This window comes from Sphaeramia orbicularis, chromosome 21 (genome assembly GCF_902148855.1).
Source record: "Sphaeramia orbicularis chromosome 21, fSphaOr1.1, whole genome shotgun sequence".
Lineage (NCBI taxonomy): Eukaryota > Metazoa > Chordata > Actinopteri > Kurtiformes > Apogonidae > Sphaeramia > Sphaeramia orbicularis.
In genome coordinates, this window is record NC_043977.1 from 39776240 (window position 1) to 39789203 (window position 12964).

Sequence of the window (12964 nt, forward strand, 5' to 3'; positions counted from 1 at the left end):
TCCTGTAAATTCTACTGCTGCTGTCCTCACCAGGACACTTATAGAAAAGAAACTTTTAAGTGTAAAAACAAGAGTTACCTATATTAAATCATATTAACCAACATTCATCCCACATTTTTTCATTTTTTTCACATGCTTTCAATCAATCATGAACCCTATTCAGTTGTGTTCATAGGTCTTGTTTGTAAAAAAGTTATCTAACTATGCAGCTTCAGAGTTAGTTGGTTTGGACACAGTTTAACAAACTGGGTGATTGATGGTGGATCGGTTCATCTAATAACAATGTGAAATGGTTAGTGCTGTGAAAAGTTATCCTCAACTAATACGTTCTTCAACATGAACTGAATCATGAAAAGTTTAAAATTAGAAAATGTGTAGCAATGCAGAACGATTGTCCTGTGAATTTTAACAGGACAATGCAAACACACAAACAGTGAAACAGTGCAGATAGTACGTGGAACTGAATACTGTTTCCTAATGCTAAAACAAAATGACATTTTTCATTAGTGTAATTTTTTTTAAAAAATCATGTAGACTGCACAACGTACATGGCAAAGAAGGTATGAATCTCAGGTGTTTCCTGACCAAAAAATCTGATTTTTCAGTCACTTCTGTACAGAAAACGACATGGCATCAAAATGTGAACCCAACACCCTTTCACAAGGCACACGACGAGTAGTAATCTGATTACTTTCACCAATTTCTTGTAGATATGTTTTTTAATTGCAGTATTTGTCACGTCTTGATGGTCTTTTGTATACCTGCTCTGTCTGCTCTTCTGTGTATGTGTTTTTATGTATATGCTTATGTGTTTATGATCCCTGCTGCACACCGAATTTCCTTTCCTAAAGATAAATAAAGTTGAGAGTTGAACGTTGAAGTTGCTCCCCTTTTATCTGGACATGACAAATAATAAGTATAATATTAACTGTATTTCTCATGCTTGTCGTCTCGAAAAAACACACACACACACACAAAAACAACACAAAAATAACCCAACCCCCCCACCCCCACCCCCCAGTGTCCTATTTTTTGAGGCACCCTGTAGTGCAAGTTTCTATGGCCTGAAAAGTCAGAAAAAGAAAAACAGGTTGTGGTTGAAACTTTTACTTTAAATGATAGAAGAGGAAGAGAAGCGCTGTTCTCAATAACTTGTGTGGTTTGCCACTTGGTGGCTGTGAATTCAGGTAGTGTTTTCCACAGAATATGTTGTTCGTGACATTGGCAGTTATTATTCAAAGACTGACTGACTCATACCGTGTCTGAATCAATGCTCATGTCTCCTGGGGATTCCTCCTTCCAGAGGGGATGCCCACAGGTGGCTTCATATTTCTGCACTTTTCTTTGACAGTGGTTTTTACCAGAATTGCTCAAAGGCCAACATCATTTAACTGAACCACAAATCACATCCTTACATTTGGGTTTAGGTTTGTCATTGGATTTGTCATATGATCTGCTTTTCAGAGGGATCCTACAGGTCATGACATTAAATAGACAAATAACAGTGCTGTCCAAAAGTTCCAGCTCTGTTAATGTTCCTTTTAAATGACCAGTACCAGTGTATTACAGTACTGCACAGAGAGCACTCCATCAGGAGCCTTTCCACACTAAAATGTTCAATTTTTTCTAATTGATTGAATTGGGTTTGGCTGTGAGATGCTTTTAAGGAACATTGTTGTTATAATTCTAGTACCTTTTAAAATAATGATGTTTTATATGTATGTTCTTATCAGTTCTAAGTTTGTTTTTAGTACTTACTTTCATTGTGTTTATGTATATTAGTGTGGATGTAGGGCTGTGATTTCCATTTTGTGTAATTACTGCTGCTGCTGGTGTCTTTGCCAGGACACTCTTAAAAAAGAGATTTTTAATCTCAATGAGCTTTTTTCCCTGGTTACACAGAGGTTAAATATCTAAAAAAAAATGTGTCAATTTAGTGAAACATATTTTTTTGCTGCTGCTTTGCTTTACACTAGATGGGCAATCTGCTGGACAAAGTGAAAGAGGACAGACAGATTTGATCGGACCTGTGAAAATATTAGTAAAAGGATGATGAAGATAGAGTTAACAGGCAGGAGGCAAAGAAGAGGTTTATGGATGTGGTTAAGGAGGACATGCAGGTAGTTAGGGTCAGATGGAAGCAGATAATTTGCTGTGGCGACCCTTAAGGGGAACAGCTGAAAGCAGTAGTAGGTCGAGATGATGTTCTGGTTCTGAAACTGATGTGCAGCACAGATGCTTCACCAAAGGCACGGTGCATGTAAGGTCATTATAAAACTCAGAACAGTATGCTGGGCTGCTACAGTCTGCAGAACCAATGGGGTTAATGTTTACTTCATTAATACAGGGATAATATCAGTTCAAAAGGATACAACAAACACCACAGAGTTATCACACCACGACTTAGATTGTCCGATTTCCTGAAATCCACCACCATCTCCGTGGATTTGGAGGTTATATAGGAGGAGGCAGGTGGAACAGACCTTTGTACAGACGCAGATAGAATAGAATAGAATAGAATAGAATAGAATAGAATAGAATAGAATAGAATAGAATAGAATAGATCTTTATTGTTACTGTCACAGAAATAATGAAAATTTGTATTGCAGCAAAAACAATTAGTGCAAAACAGGACTGTGGAAAAATATCACACGAAATATCCCACCACACATCTACTGAAAATGTAAACAATGTACAAAAGCTACAAGATAAAATATTACACATGCATGTACTACTGAAATACTAAAAAATACTAATATATGCAAAAAGCTAAGTCTATAGTACAGAAGTGAAATATGTGCAACAAATAAAAATAATAAACTTTATTGCAGACACAAGTCCATATAACACAAGCACACAACATACAGAATAAATAGAATAAAAAGGAGATACAGAATTTGTGCACGTTATAAGATATACAGACTATCAGTGGCAGCACCAGGTTTTTAAAAGTGGGGGGGCAACTGGAGGGCAAAGAAAATGTTGGGGAGGGCGGACAAAAAAATGTAGCGCATAGCGCAAAATTAATGCTTTGCACTTTAGCAGCCACTATATATATATATATATATATATATATATATATATATATATATATATATATATATATATATATATATATATATATATATATATATATATATATATATGTGTGTGTGTGTGTGTGTGTGTACATACCTATATCCTGAGCTTGTATAGAAAACATTGGATGTCTGCTGGGTGAGGAGAGTCAAACTGTTGCAGCCACAGCGCTGCTACAGCAGCTTCCTCTAACCTCTTGGAGGTCACCTCTGTGAAACGAGTCCTGAGCTGGTGTATGAAGACACAGTGGAAGCCTGGTAATTGTTAGCTGTCACCACACAACTGATAAGCGGCACCCACCAGCAGGCAGCAGTGGGGCTTTGGACAGTGACCAGCTGGCCTTTGAGAGAACCCTCTATAGATGCGTGCATGGTGGGGGGGGGGGGGGTCTGCCTGGTTGTATTATAAGTGTACCAAAATGTGTTATGTACACATTCATTGATGTATTTTTCATATTTCTTCATTGCCCAAATTTTCCCAAAGATTTGCCCAAATCTGAATGGGGGGACAACTGGGGGGGCAAAGGTTGTGACTGGGGGGGCATTTGCGCCGCCCCTGCAGACTATGGCACCGATGCCGTCTCAGTTTAGAAGTGAAACAATAGCAGCTTTTCAGAGGCTGACTAAGGCTTCTGTTCTGTGGTTCTCACATGTATCCAGGAAACACATAAAACTGAACATGAACTGTCTCAACAGTGCCTCACTAGTTTGCACTCCTGTGGTCACAAACAGTTGACTGGCACTATGCTACTGAGGAACACGAAGCAGCAACCTCATTGCATCATTATAGTTTACCTTGAGCCTCTGCAAACTCATTTTCTTATAGTTTGACCATAATTGAGCATTATATAATGGTGTGATGTAGGTTCTGAACAGAGAACACTTCACCGAATCAGAGCACATAGAAAACTTCCTTATCAGCATGTTAGCTTGAGAATAGGGATGTAACGATTACCGGTATAATGATAAACCGCGGTAAAATTGCAGACGGTTAGTATTACTGTTTAAATTCTAATTATCATGATAACCGTGTTTGATTACTGCACTTTTCCAGAGAAAATGCCTATGGTATAGATCTGCTTTAATGTCAAATATTTCAGTGTAGTTTTAATTTATTACAATTTTAATTTCATAAACCTCATATTTGGAACCAATATTCACCTTTAAAGTCTTTGAAAAGGTTCATTAAGCAGCTTTGTGTTATTTATGCAATAAATTATATACATTTTTCAAATCAGATTTTATGTATTTTTTTTGTGTTTTTTGTCCTTTTGTGTTTTCATAGAAGGTTAAAATGAAAAAAACAACAGGCAGATGATATAGATGAAGTTGTGCCAAAAAAAAAAAAGATCCCAAACATGGGTATAGGAAACATTTGTTTATATAGTATATAAAGACAAAATCAAAAGGACTGAAAAACAGACAAAATAGGCTCAAACCACTAAGGGTTAGTACTTGGATGTTTCTGCCAACAGAAGGTACATTGTGCTTATTATTATTATTATTATTTTATTTTTTTATTTTATTTATTTATTTATTTATTTTTTCAAAATACAACTTGGTTAAATTATTTTAGTGTGTGTATCAGTACTTTTTGAACATTTTCAGCACAATTTCAACAATACCGTGATAATAATTATAACTGTAATAATTTTGGTCACAATAACCATGATATGAAATTTTCGTATCATTACATCCCTACTTGAGAATAAATCTTACAGCGCTGTCGATGGATGTCTTTGTCATCCATCCAGTCCTTGGATATGACATGACCGAGGTATTTAATTTCCTCACATACATCAAGAGGCCTGTCAACCAAATAAAAGACTGGGAAAGTTGATTTCCTGTCCCCAGTGCTTCTAACTATCATTATTTGGCTTTTCTTAGCGTTATACTTTATGTCATGGTCTGTGCCATATTGAGAGCACACCTTCAGCATCTGCTGCAGCCCAGCACTATGTGGACTGAGCAGGACCAGATAATAACCGTAATAATATATACAGGCAATATAGGATATATACAAGGTAAGATTAGAAAAAAGGTGCCTCGTTTGTGAGTATTGCACTGAGGTAGGAAGAACACAGGTTTGAAAAGACTAATGCAGACATGGCCAGATAAACATATTTTTCCAATCATGTCAAACCAAGGTTATTATCGTTAACGAAAACTAACGAAATGACGAAAACTAGAATTGTAAAAACATTTTCGTTAACTGAAATAAATAAAAACTATAATTAAAAGAAAAAAACAATAACTGAAACTGTATTGTGTGCTTATACAACTAACTAAAACATATAAAAATTATGGATAAAATTCCCTTCGTTTTGTCAATGTTGCATTGATATGAAATCGATTTATTTCCCTCAAGCAATTTTAGCCGCTGGCACCATATGACACTTAACGGTCCGTCACTTCTCGTCACTTGTTTACAGTCGTCTTCTGGTCCCCACTCTACCTGGAAACATGGAGACTAAAGTTGGGAGAAAGTAGCAGAGTCCTGTCTGGGATTTATTGGAATATGACAGCAAAGAAGAGAAAAGATATGAAAAAACTAAAACTAAACTAAAACTAAGCATTTAGAAAACAACGAAAACTAATAAAAACCAACAAACCTGCTCTGAAAACTAATTAAAACGAACTGAATTAGAGAAAAAAAAAAGTCAAAACTAAATAAAACTAAACTATAATGAAAAATCCAAAACTATTATTACCTTGTGTCAAACCCTGCCTTCATGTTGAATTTCAGCTGGAGATCAAAGATAAATGTCTGATAATGTGTCACAATCTGAAATGAATCAAATCTCCTCTCAAGGATTAACACTAGAATTATTATTAATTCATCATTTAGTTTCATCGTTTTATCAGAATTGTCCAGTAAACCAAGACATTAATGATTATTTTATAACAGTGTCATTATTTTTACAAACAGTTGTCTATAATGTAAAAATGGGTGTCTTCAATATAATTCAGCTTGTTCTTCCTATCTGTGTTTTCAGAAGAAAAATTGCAGCCCAAATTGTGGAATAAGACTGCCATTAAGAACAGCATGAAAGAAAGGATGTAGATTTAAAAAAAAAAAAGTAGTTCACATTTTCAGTCAGATCTTTTGATAACACCCATTTTGTGTACATAACTACTACTATTTACTGCTTGGTGAAATTGGTCTGCTTAACTGGTTTCCGTAAGCCTGTGGTGGATATTTGGTTTAGTTATTTTGGGAAGTGTTGAAACATAAAGGAAGGTGAGCAAAAATATGTGAGTTGCAATCCAAACACACTCTTCCTCCTCTTTGTGTTGTGATTTTCTAACATTCATTGGAGGTGGGACAGAGCTGTTGAGTGAGTGGCTGAGCCGCATGGACCAGACGTTAGTGTGTACAGGGTCAGAGGTGAGGTTTCCTCTGTTCGCTCCACTCTGCTGTGGTCACGCTCTCATCCTTCCTCCGTCTGTTCAATGTTTTTGACTCACTCTCTTTAAGGTAAGTCACGCTATTCTGTTTACTTTTGCTTATCTGAGGGCATTTCTTATCTGAAACATGAATATTTTTGAAGGTTTTTGCTCTTTCTCATGTCTTTAATACTGCACAGACAGACGGCAACATCGATTGTAAATGAAACCATCTTGCTAGACAATAAAGTAACTAAACAACACACACTGTTTGAAAATTGTTTGGGATGCATGCTCAGCGTTTACACAAGTGTCCTGTGAATCTAACCACAAAGTCAGTCTACTTCTGCCATAGAAATAATGTTTATAGTAATATTCCTTCTCTCTAGATAAAGCAGTAGCATGTGGGTTAAATTCTAAAAACAGAAGAAAACAGAAACGTCATTGCATGAAAGCAGTATGTTATGTTAATACAGTGCATTACTTTCTTTCTGCTTGTCAGTGCTGTGTTGTTAAATTATTAATTTTTAATACGTTGTGTACTGCTGTGCTACACACGCATAAGAGATCAAATACATGTGCAGATAAGAAACCACTAATCAGTCACGTTTTACACAGAAAACAGAAAGTAAAAGGTGGTTAGGTGTAGCGTGTAAGTTAGACCTCAGTACTAGCAGGGCTTTAAATATGACTCAGTTCTTGACTGGGGTTAGTTTAGCAATGCATTCACATACTAGTAACTGGAATTACCTCCACCAAGGAGGTTATGTTTTTGCTGGTGTTGGTCTGTCTGTCTGTCCGTGTGCAAGATAACTCAAAAAGTTAAGGACGGATTTGGATGAAAATTTCAGGAAATGTTGATACTGGCACAAGGAACAAATTATTAAATTTTGGGGGGGGGGGGGGGCTCTGATATGCCTTGGCGGAGGTCTGCGCTCTCGAGTGCTTTTCTAGTTCTTCACTTTGCATCTAGTGTTTGTTGACTTCACTTGAATAACCCTTTTCTAAAACCAAGATGCATATCAGACAACTGGTGGTTAACCCATGTTTTGAAAGAGAAATTTAAAATATTGAGGTTAAGTTGTGAAACAAATGTGAAATCAGAGGTCTGAAAACCTGTGCTTATATGAATATTTCTTTGGGACTTTTGTGTATTTTCAATGTATAAATGTAAAGGAATCTGTACAAAATATTTAAAGTAAAGCCTTTACAGTCATGGTCAACTGACTCATTTTGTTCCCATCTATTAGTGAGTTGTATTAAAATGACTGAAAAACACTTAACTGATAACATAACTACTGCAAAACTTAGATTCAGTGTGTTTATGGTGATTTGATGATGACATATTGGACAGTGATATTCAACAGAGTAGTCTAAAAATACAAAAGTAAACTTAGTTTTGTATGTTTGAGTTCTAAAAATATACATTTCACAAAGATCTAATCTGTTCTTTTCCCCTGATAACCGAGCAAATAGACTCAAATCCCAATATTTTTCACAATAACTATCAATATGACTTTCATCACAGCTTGTAGGCATAATTAGTTCTGCAGGTGTAGATCAGGAGATGGTGCAAAACACAGCCAAACTAAAGCATTTTGTTAAAGAACACACAGACACATAGCAGCAGTGGGAAACATACTGTAGCCTGTGTGAAGTCTCTTACAATGTAACCACAAAACCAAAATGGAAAACGTGTTCACATTACCAAACATGCTGTTTTCCATTTTGGCAGTACTGTGTTCCATATGAAATTTGCTCATCTGCATTATACTCTTGTGCTTTGCAGTACCAGGGGTAACTCCCATAGTTTTCCCTTTGCATTGTTAAATGAGTCATGTAGTTGTCTGATAACCTCCAACACAAAACGGCTTACAAAGTGAAAAATGGTCTCATGTTGTTTCAGAGATATATGTGTTTTATATGTGTATGTGTGTAATTTTAATTGTCTTTTATTTATTTTAACAACTTTGTACGGTGACCTTGAGTGTCCTGAAAGGTGCCTATAAATTAAATGTATTATTATATTATATTCTCAGACCTGATCCAAAATAAGCCCTGTGATGAACTGGTGACATGTCCAGGGTGTACCCTGCCTTCACCCATAAGTAGCTGGGATAGGCTCCAGTGACCCCTGTGACCCTAGTGAGGATAAAGCGGGTTCAGAAAATGAATGAATGAATGAATGATCCAAAATAACCCCATTTAAAAACTGAACATTGGGATCAGAGTGTAAGTGTTCAAACCAAAGAGGTAACGTGAATAAAATAACATTAATTCAGCAAATAAATAGTAGGAGACAGGATCAATACATATCTGTACATTGATCATATGTAGATCAGCATCATGTTACTTGGATTAAATGCTTCCAAAATCCTCTTTTATAAATGATGAGTAATCAGATTTAGTTGAGTATTAGCAAGTTGTGCTCATTACCACTATTCCCTCTGAATGGGTGGGCCACAGTCAGCACAATATACTTCTGCTTATATTGCAGGTTGTGTTGAGGTTGTGGGTTTCATTTCTTTATTATCATTTGGGATCACATCCTCTTCTCTATTATGTTTTTTTCTTTTTTTTTTTTGTTACTCAGCACCCCATCATTCTAGGAACAGAAGAATATTAGACTCATGTTGTGAATATGTTAACACTTGGATGATTTTTGCCCTCTTTTAGTAAACCAGCAAGGATAAGTCTACAGCAGGGGTGTCAAACTCATTTTAGTTCAGGGGCCACATTCAGCCCAATTTGATCTCAAGTGGGCCGGACAAGTAAATAATAACAATGAAAAAAATAAAATTATATTATGATCAGGTTTAAGTCTACAAAGTTTCCTTAAAAATCTGAATAACATGAACAACTTGAATTGTCTTAAGAAAAACAAGTGCAATTTTAACAATATTATGCCTCGGTTTATCAGTTTATCATTTACACATGTGCATTGCAATCACACAAAACATTTAGTAACAGGCAGAATATTGGTAAAATTGCATTTACTTTTCTTAAGACATTTCCATTTGTTCAGCTTATTCACATTTTTTGTAAAAGTATAGTTTGGTAATGCAAACATTTTCATGTAATTTTACCTTTTTTACACCAAAAAAAAACAAAGAGAAAATTTGGAGTTGTCATTATTTATAGGTTATTATGATAACATTTTACTGGTCTGACCCACTTGAAATCTAATTGTATAACTGTAATCGGACTGTATGTGTCTGTATGTGGAACCTGAATTAAAATGATTTTGACACCATTGAGTGTTAACATCTTCAGTGTAATTTTTGCATTTCACAAATTCATCCTGAGGGCCAGATTGGACCCTCTGGTGGGCTGGATTTGGCCCCCGGGCCGCATGTTTGACACCTGTGGTCTACAGTTTCCGCAATTTTAAAGACTGGAACAATCTAGACTCAAACATGAGTGCATTTAGACCAGTTTCTATTAAGACAGAGCAAACTCCATCAGTGCAAACATTATATTGCTATAGAATTACTAAATTACCAAGACCATTTTGAAACCTTTCATTACCAAAGGACAGCCATGACAGAATAATAATACTACTATTATCAGCTTCTTCTGTATCTTGACTCTTCTATGACTTGACAGGCTTGATTTGCAACAAACAGAATAAGACTCCTCTGCAAATGAAACAGTGCAGCCTGAAAGATGCAATGACTAGAGTTGGAGATTTAAAAAAAAAAAAAAAGGTTTCAGTGGTTAAAAGGCTGAGGATCAGGGGATTCCCTAGGTTCCAGGGGACTTACATGTTGTCTGTGTGAAAGCTAAAGGTCAAAGGTCCTCTCACAACAAACATATTTCAATATATTATTTCACATATTTTTAGATGCTTATTATTATCATACTAGTGAAAAAAATACTTACAAGATACAAACACATCTAAAAATGTAAACTTTTACACCAACTAAAAAAGTCACTTTTTGAAACTTTTACATTAATTTTAGTTAATATTAAACTCAGCTTCTGCATGCTGTGGCTTGGGGGCTGCCCCTAAACTTTCTAACTGGATGGAAAAATCTTAAAACTAACTGTAAAAGATGGGTTTTCCAGAATATTAAGTGTGAATTTCATTTTAGAGTCATATCATTGAGTTAGATTTCTCATCAGATCTGTTTTGGCGACAAGTTTTAGTGACGAAAGGTGCATAAAATAAAGCTGTGTCAATGGAGCTTGTTGAGAAAAATGTCCAGTGTGATACAGTTTACTTTGCTAATAAGAAACTGTCACATGACCGTGTTAAAGCCCAGTATGACTAATGGCCCCTCAGTGACGTGTTCAATCAATCAATCAATCAATCAATCAAATTTTATTTATATAGCACCAAATCATACCAAAAGTTATCTCATGACACTTTACATATAGAGTTGGTCAAAACCAGACTCTAAGCCAATTTACAGAAACCCAACAGAATCCTCCAGCAGCAAACACTGTGTTGTGTTATGTGTGTAAGATGCTCTCCCACTGAATTGGACATCCATATTAAAATCCATTCAAGTATTTTCCAGAAATTTTGCTGCATTTTCATGAATTACAGAGATTGACAAGATCAAGTTAAGTGAAGAGAATAGGTCAAAACTGATACAGCCAAGACCAAGATATTCTTATTTCTGCTTATTTGCTTCAACTTCAGTTTACCACAAATGCACCAAATAGGTATTAATCATAATAAACTACTCTTCTAGTGTCAGATGGTGGAGTGCCTATTTAAGTGTATGGGAAAGCCATTACCCTTCTGACATGTCAGTCTGTGCTAACCATGAGAAGTGCAAAAGGAGAATCCACTTGATATTAACCCTTTATCAGGCAAGTGACTAATTTTAGCTATTTAGGTAAACATTCATGTTACAAGCAGTGGTTCCCAACCTTTTTTTGGCTCATGACCCCATTTTAATATCACAAATTTCTGGTTACCCCAGACATTAAAAACGGGCATTTTTTTTGTGTGTGTGTGTTAAAATAATTAGATTTTGATCATGTAATAGTTTGCTATATCATGATGCAAGTAAACATTAATTTTAGACAACATTTAGACTACATAATGTATATTATTATGGACGGAGACAGTAAAGCCAGGTGTAGATTACTGCACAAAGTGAGAATTTTATTTTCCTTGGTCAGGATATGTACAGTCAGTCCAGCTTGGATTTGCAAGGCTGACAATTAATACTGAACAAACAAGAACTCAAACTATGAATTATGAAAGAGCTGCAGCATCTTAACCCTCAGGGTCTGAGCCTATTTTGGCTGTTTTTGAGTACTTTTGATTTTGCCTTTATATACTATACAAAGAAATGTTTACCATACCTATGTTTGATTTTTTTTTTTTTCCTCAGCTTAACTTCATCTATAACATCTGCATATTATTTTTTTTACTTTAACCTATTTGATCAACACAAAAGGACAAAAAACACAAAACATATTAAAATCTGATTTGAAAAATGTATATAATTAACAATGAACATTTGAAAGATAAACAGTACCACAGTGCTTCAGTTTGAGCTTCAGTTTGTCATGTCTTTTATGTATTGTGATTGTCTCTCTCAACTCACCATATATTTTTTATTAGTACATTTTTTTTTTATCAATTACTAGAAATTCCAGGTGACCTCACGTGGGGTCCTGAACCCAAGGTTGAAAAACACTGCGTTACAGGACAGTGACAGCAGTAGTTACAGTGAGGACAGTGAGTCAACCATCTCAGGTCCAATGTGGTCTACAGGGTCTGTAAGGTCCACCTCTGCATGAACAGTGAGTGGACCTGCTTTATTAGGTACCATGAAGTAATGGTACTAATGTAAGGAATGACGTTCAAAGGGAGAATGTGGATGTGGACAGGGGTCTGGATCAGCACTGATGTTGTTGGAATGCTCTAAAAGTGATGTGTTTTTCTTGTATTTTTTATATTTACTTCTTTGTATTTTTTTTTTTTGTCACTTATGGGTAAGGAACCAAATATGGTAACTTCATTCAATGAAAAACATCTGAAAAATTTCACAAGAGTAGTAAAGTCTTATGTCCTCCAATAACACAGTAAGATTGAAATGTTGAATTTCAGAGTATTTCTATGAGTGTCCTATAGGAGTTTGTGGAGGGAGCATATCTATGATGTCCGGATTTTGTATGAACTGGAAGATTTGTACAAACCCATCGTTAGTAAGAATCTTTGTGACCAATAGTAGTTAGCACTCTTTCCTTGAAAATAACATCAGGTCTAAGAAAATGACAGGGTTAGGATCGTCTGTTTTTCCATTTCTGTCAGGGAAGTAACTTTCTTTTTTGTTATTAGAAAGAGAAAACAAAAAATCTGTTTTTTTGTTTATCTGTTTTGACACTGAAAAAGAAAAACGTCTTGAAATTCAATTTTAATTCCTCTATTTTAAAACAGAAATCAGTTTACCACTAGTTTTTCTTTTGTTTCTGAAAATAAAATCCACATATCTAAAGATACACTGACCCCTATAAAGGGTGAAAGAGTGTGTATC

The 12964-nt window shown here is 35.4% G+C and overlaps 1 protein-coding gene across 2 annotated transcripts in view; it reads left to right on the plus strand.

Moving 5' to 3' along the window:
- LOC115412866 (interleukin-1 receptor type 1) overlaps positions 1-12964 on the plus strand; it is a 55440-nt gene that overhangs the window by 6066 nt on the left and 36410 nt on the right. Inside the window, exon 1 of one of the 2 annotated variants that reach the window (XM_030125523.1) lies at positions 6398-6555. The exons of the other annotated variant lie outside the window; for it this stretch is intronic. The gene's annotated coding sequence lies outside the window, so the exon portion shown is untranslated. Of the gene's footprint in view, positions 1-6397; positions 6556-12964 lie in introns of those variants that run through there. 2 annotated transcript variants of the gene reach the window in all.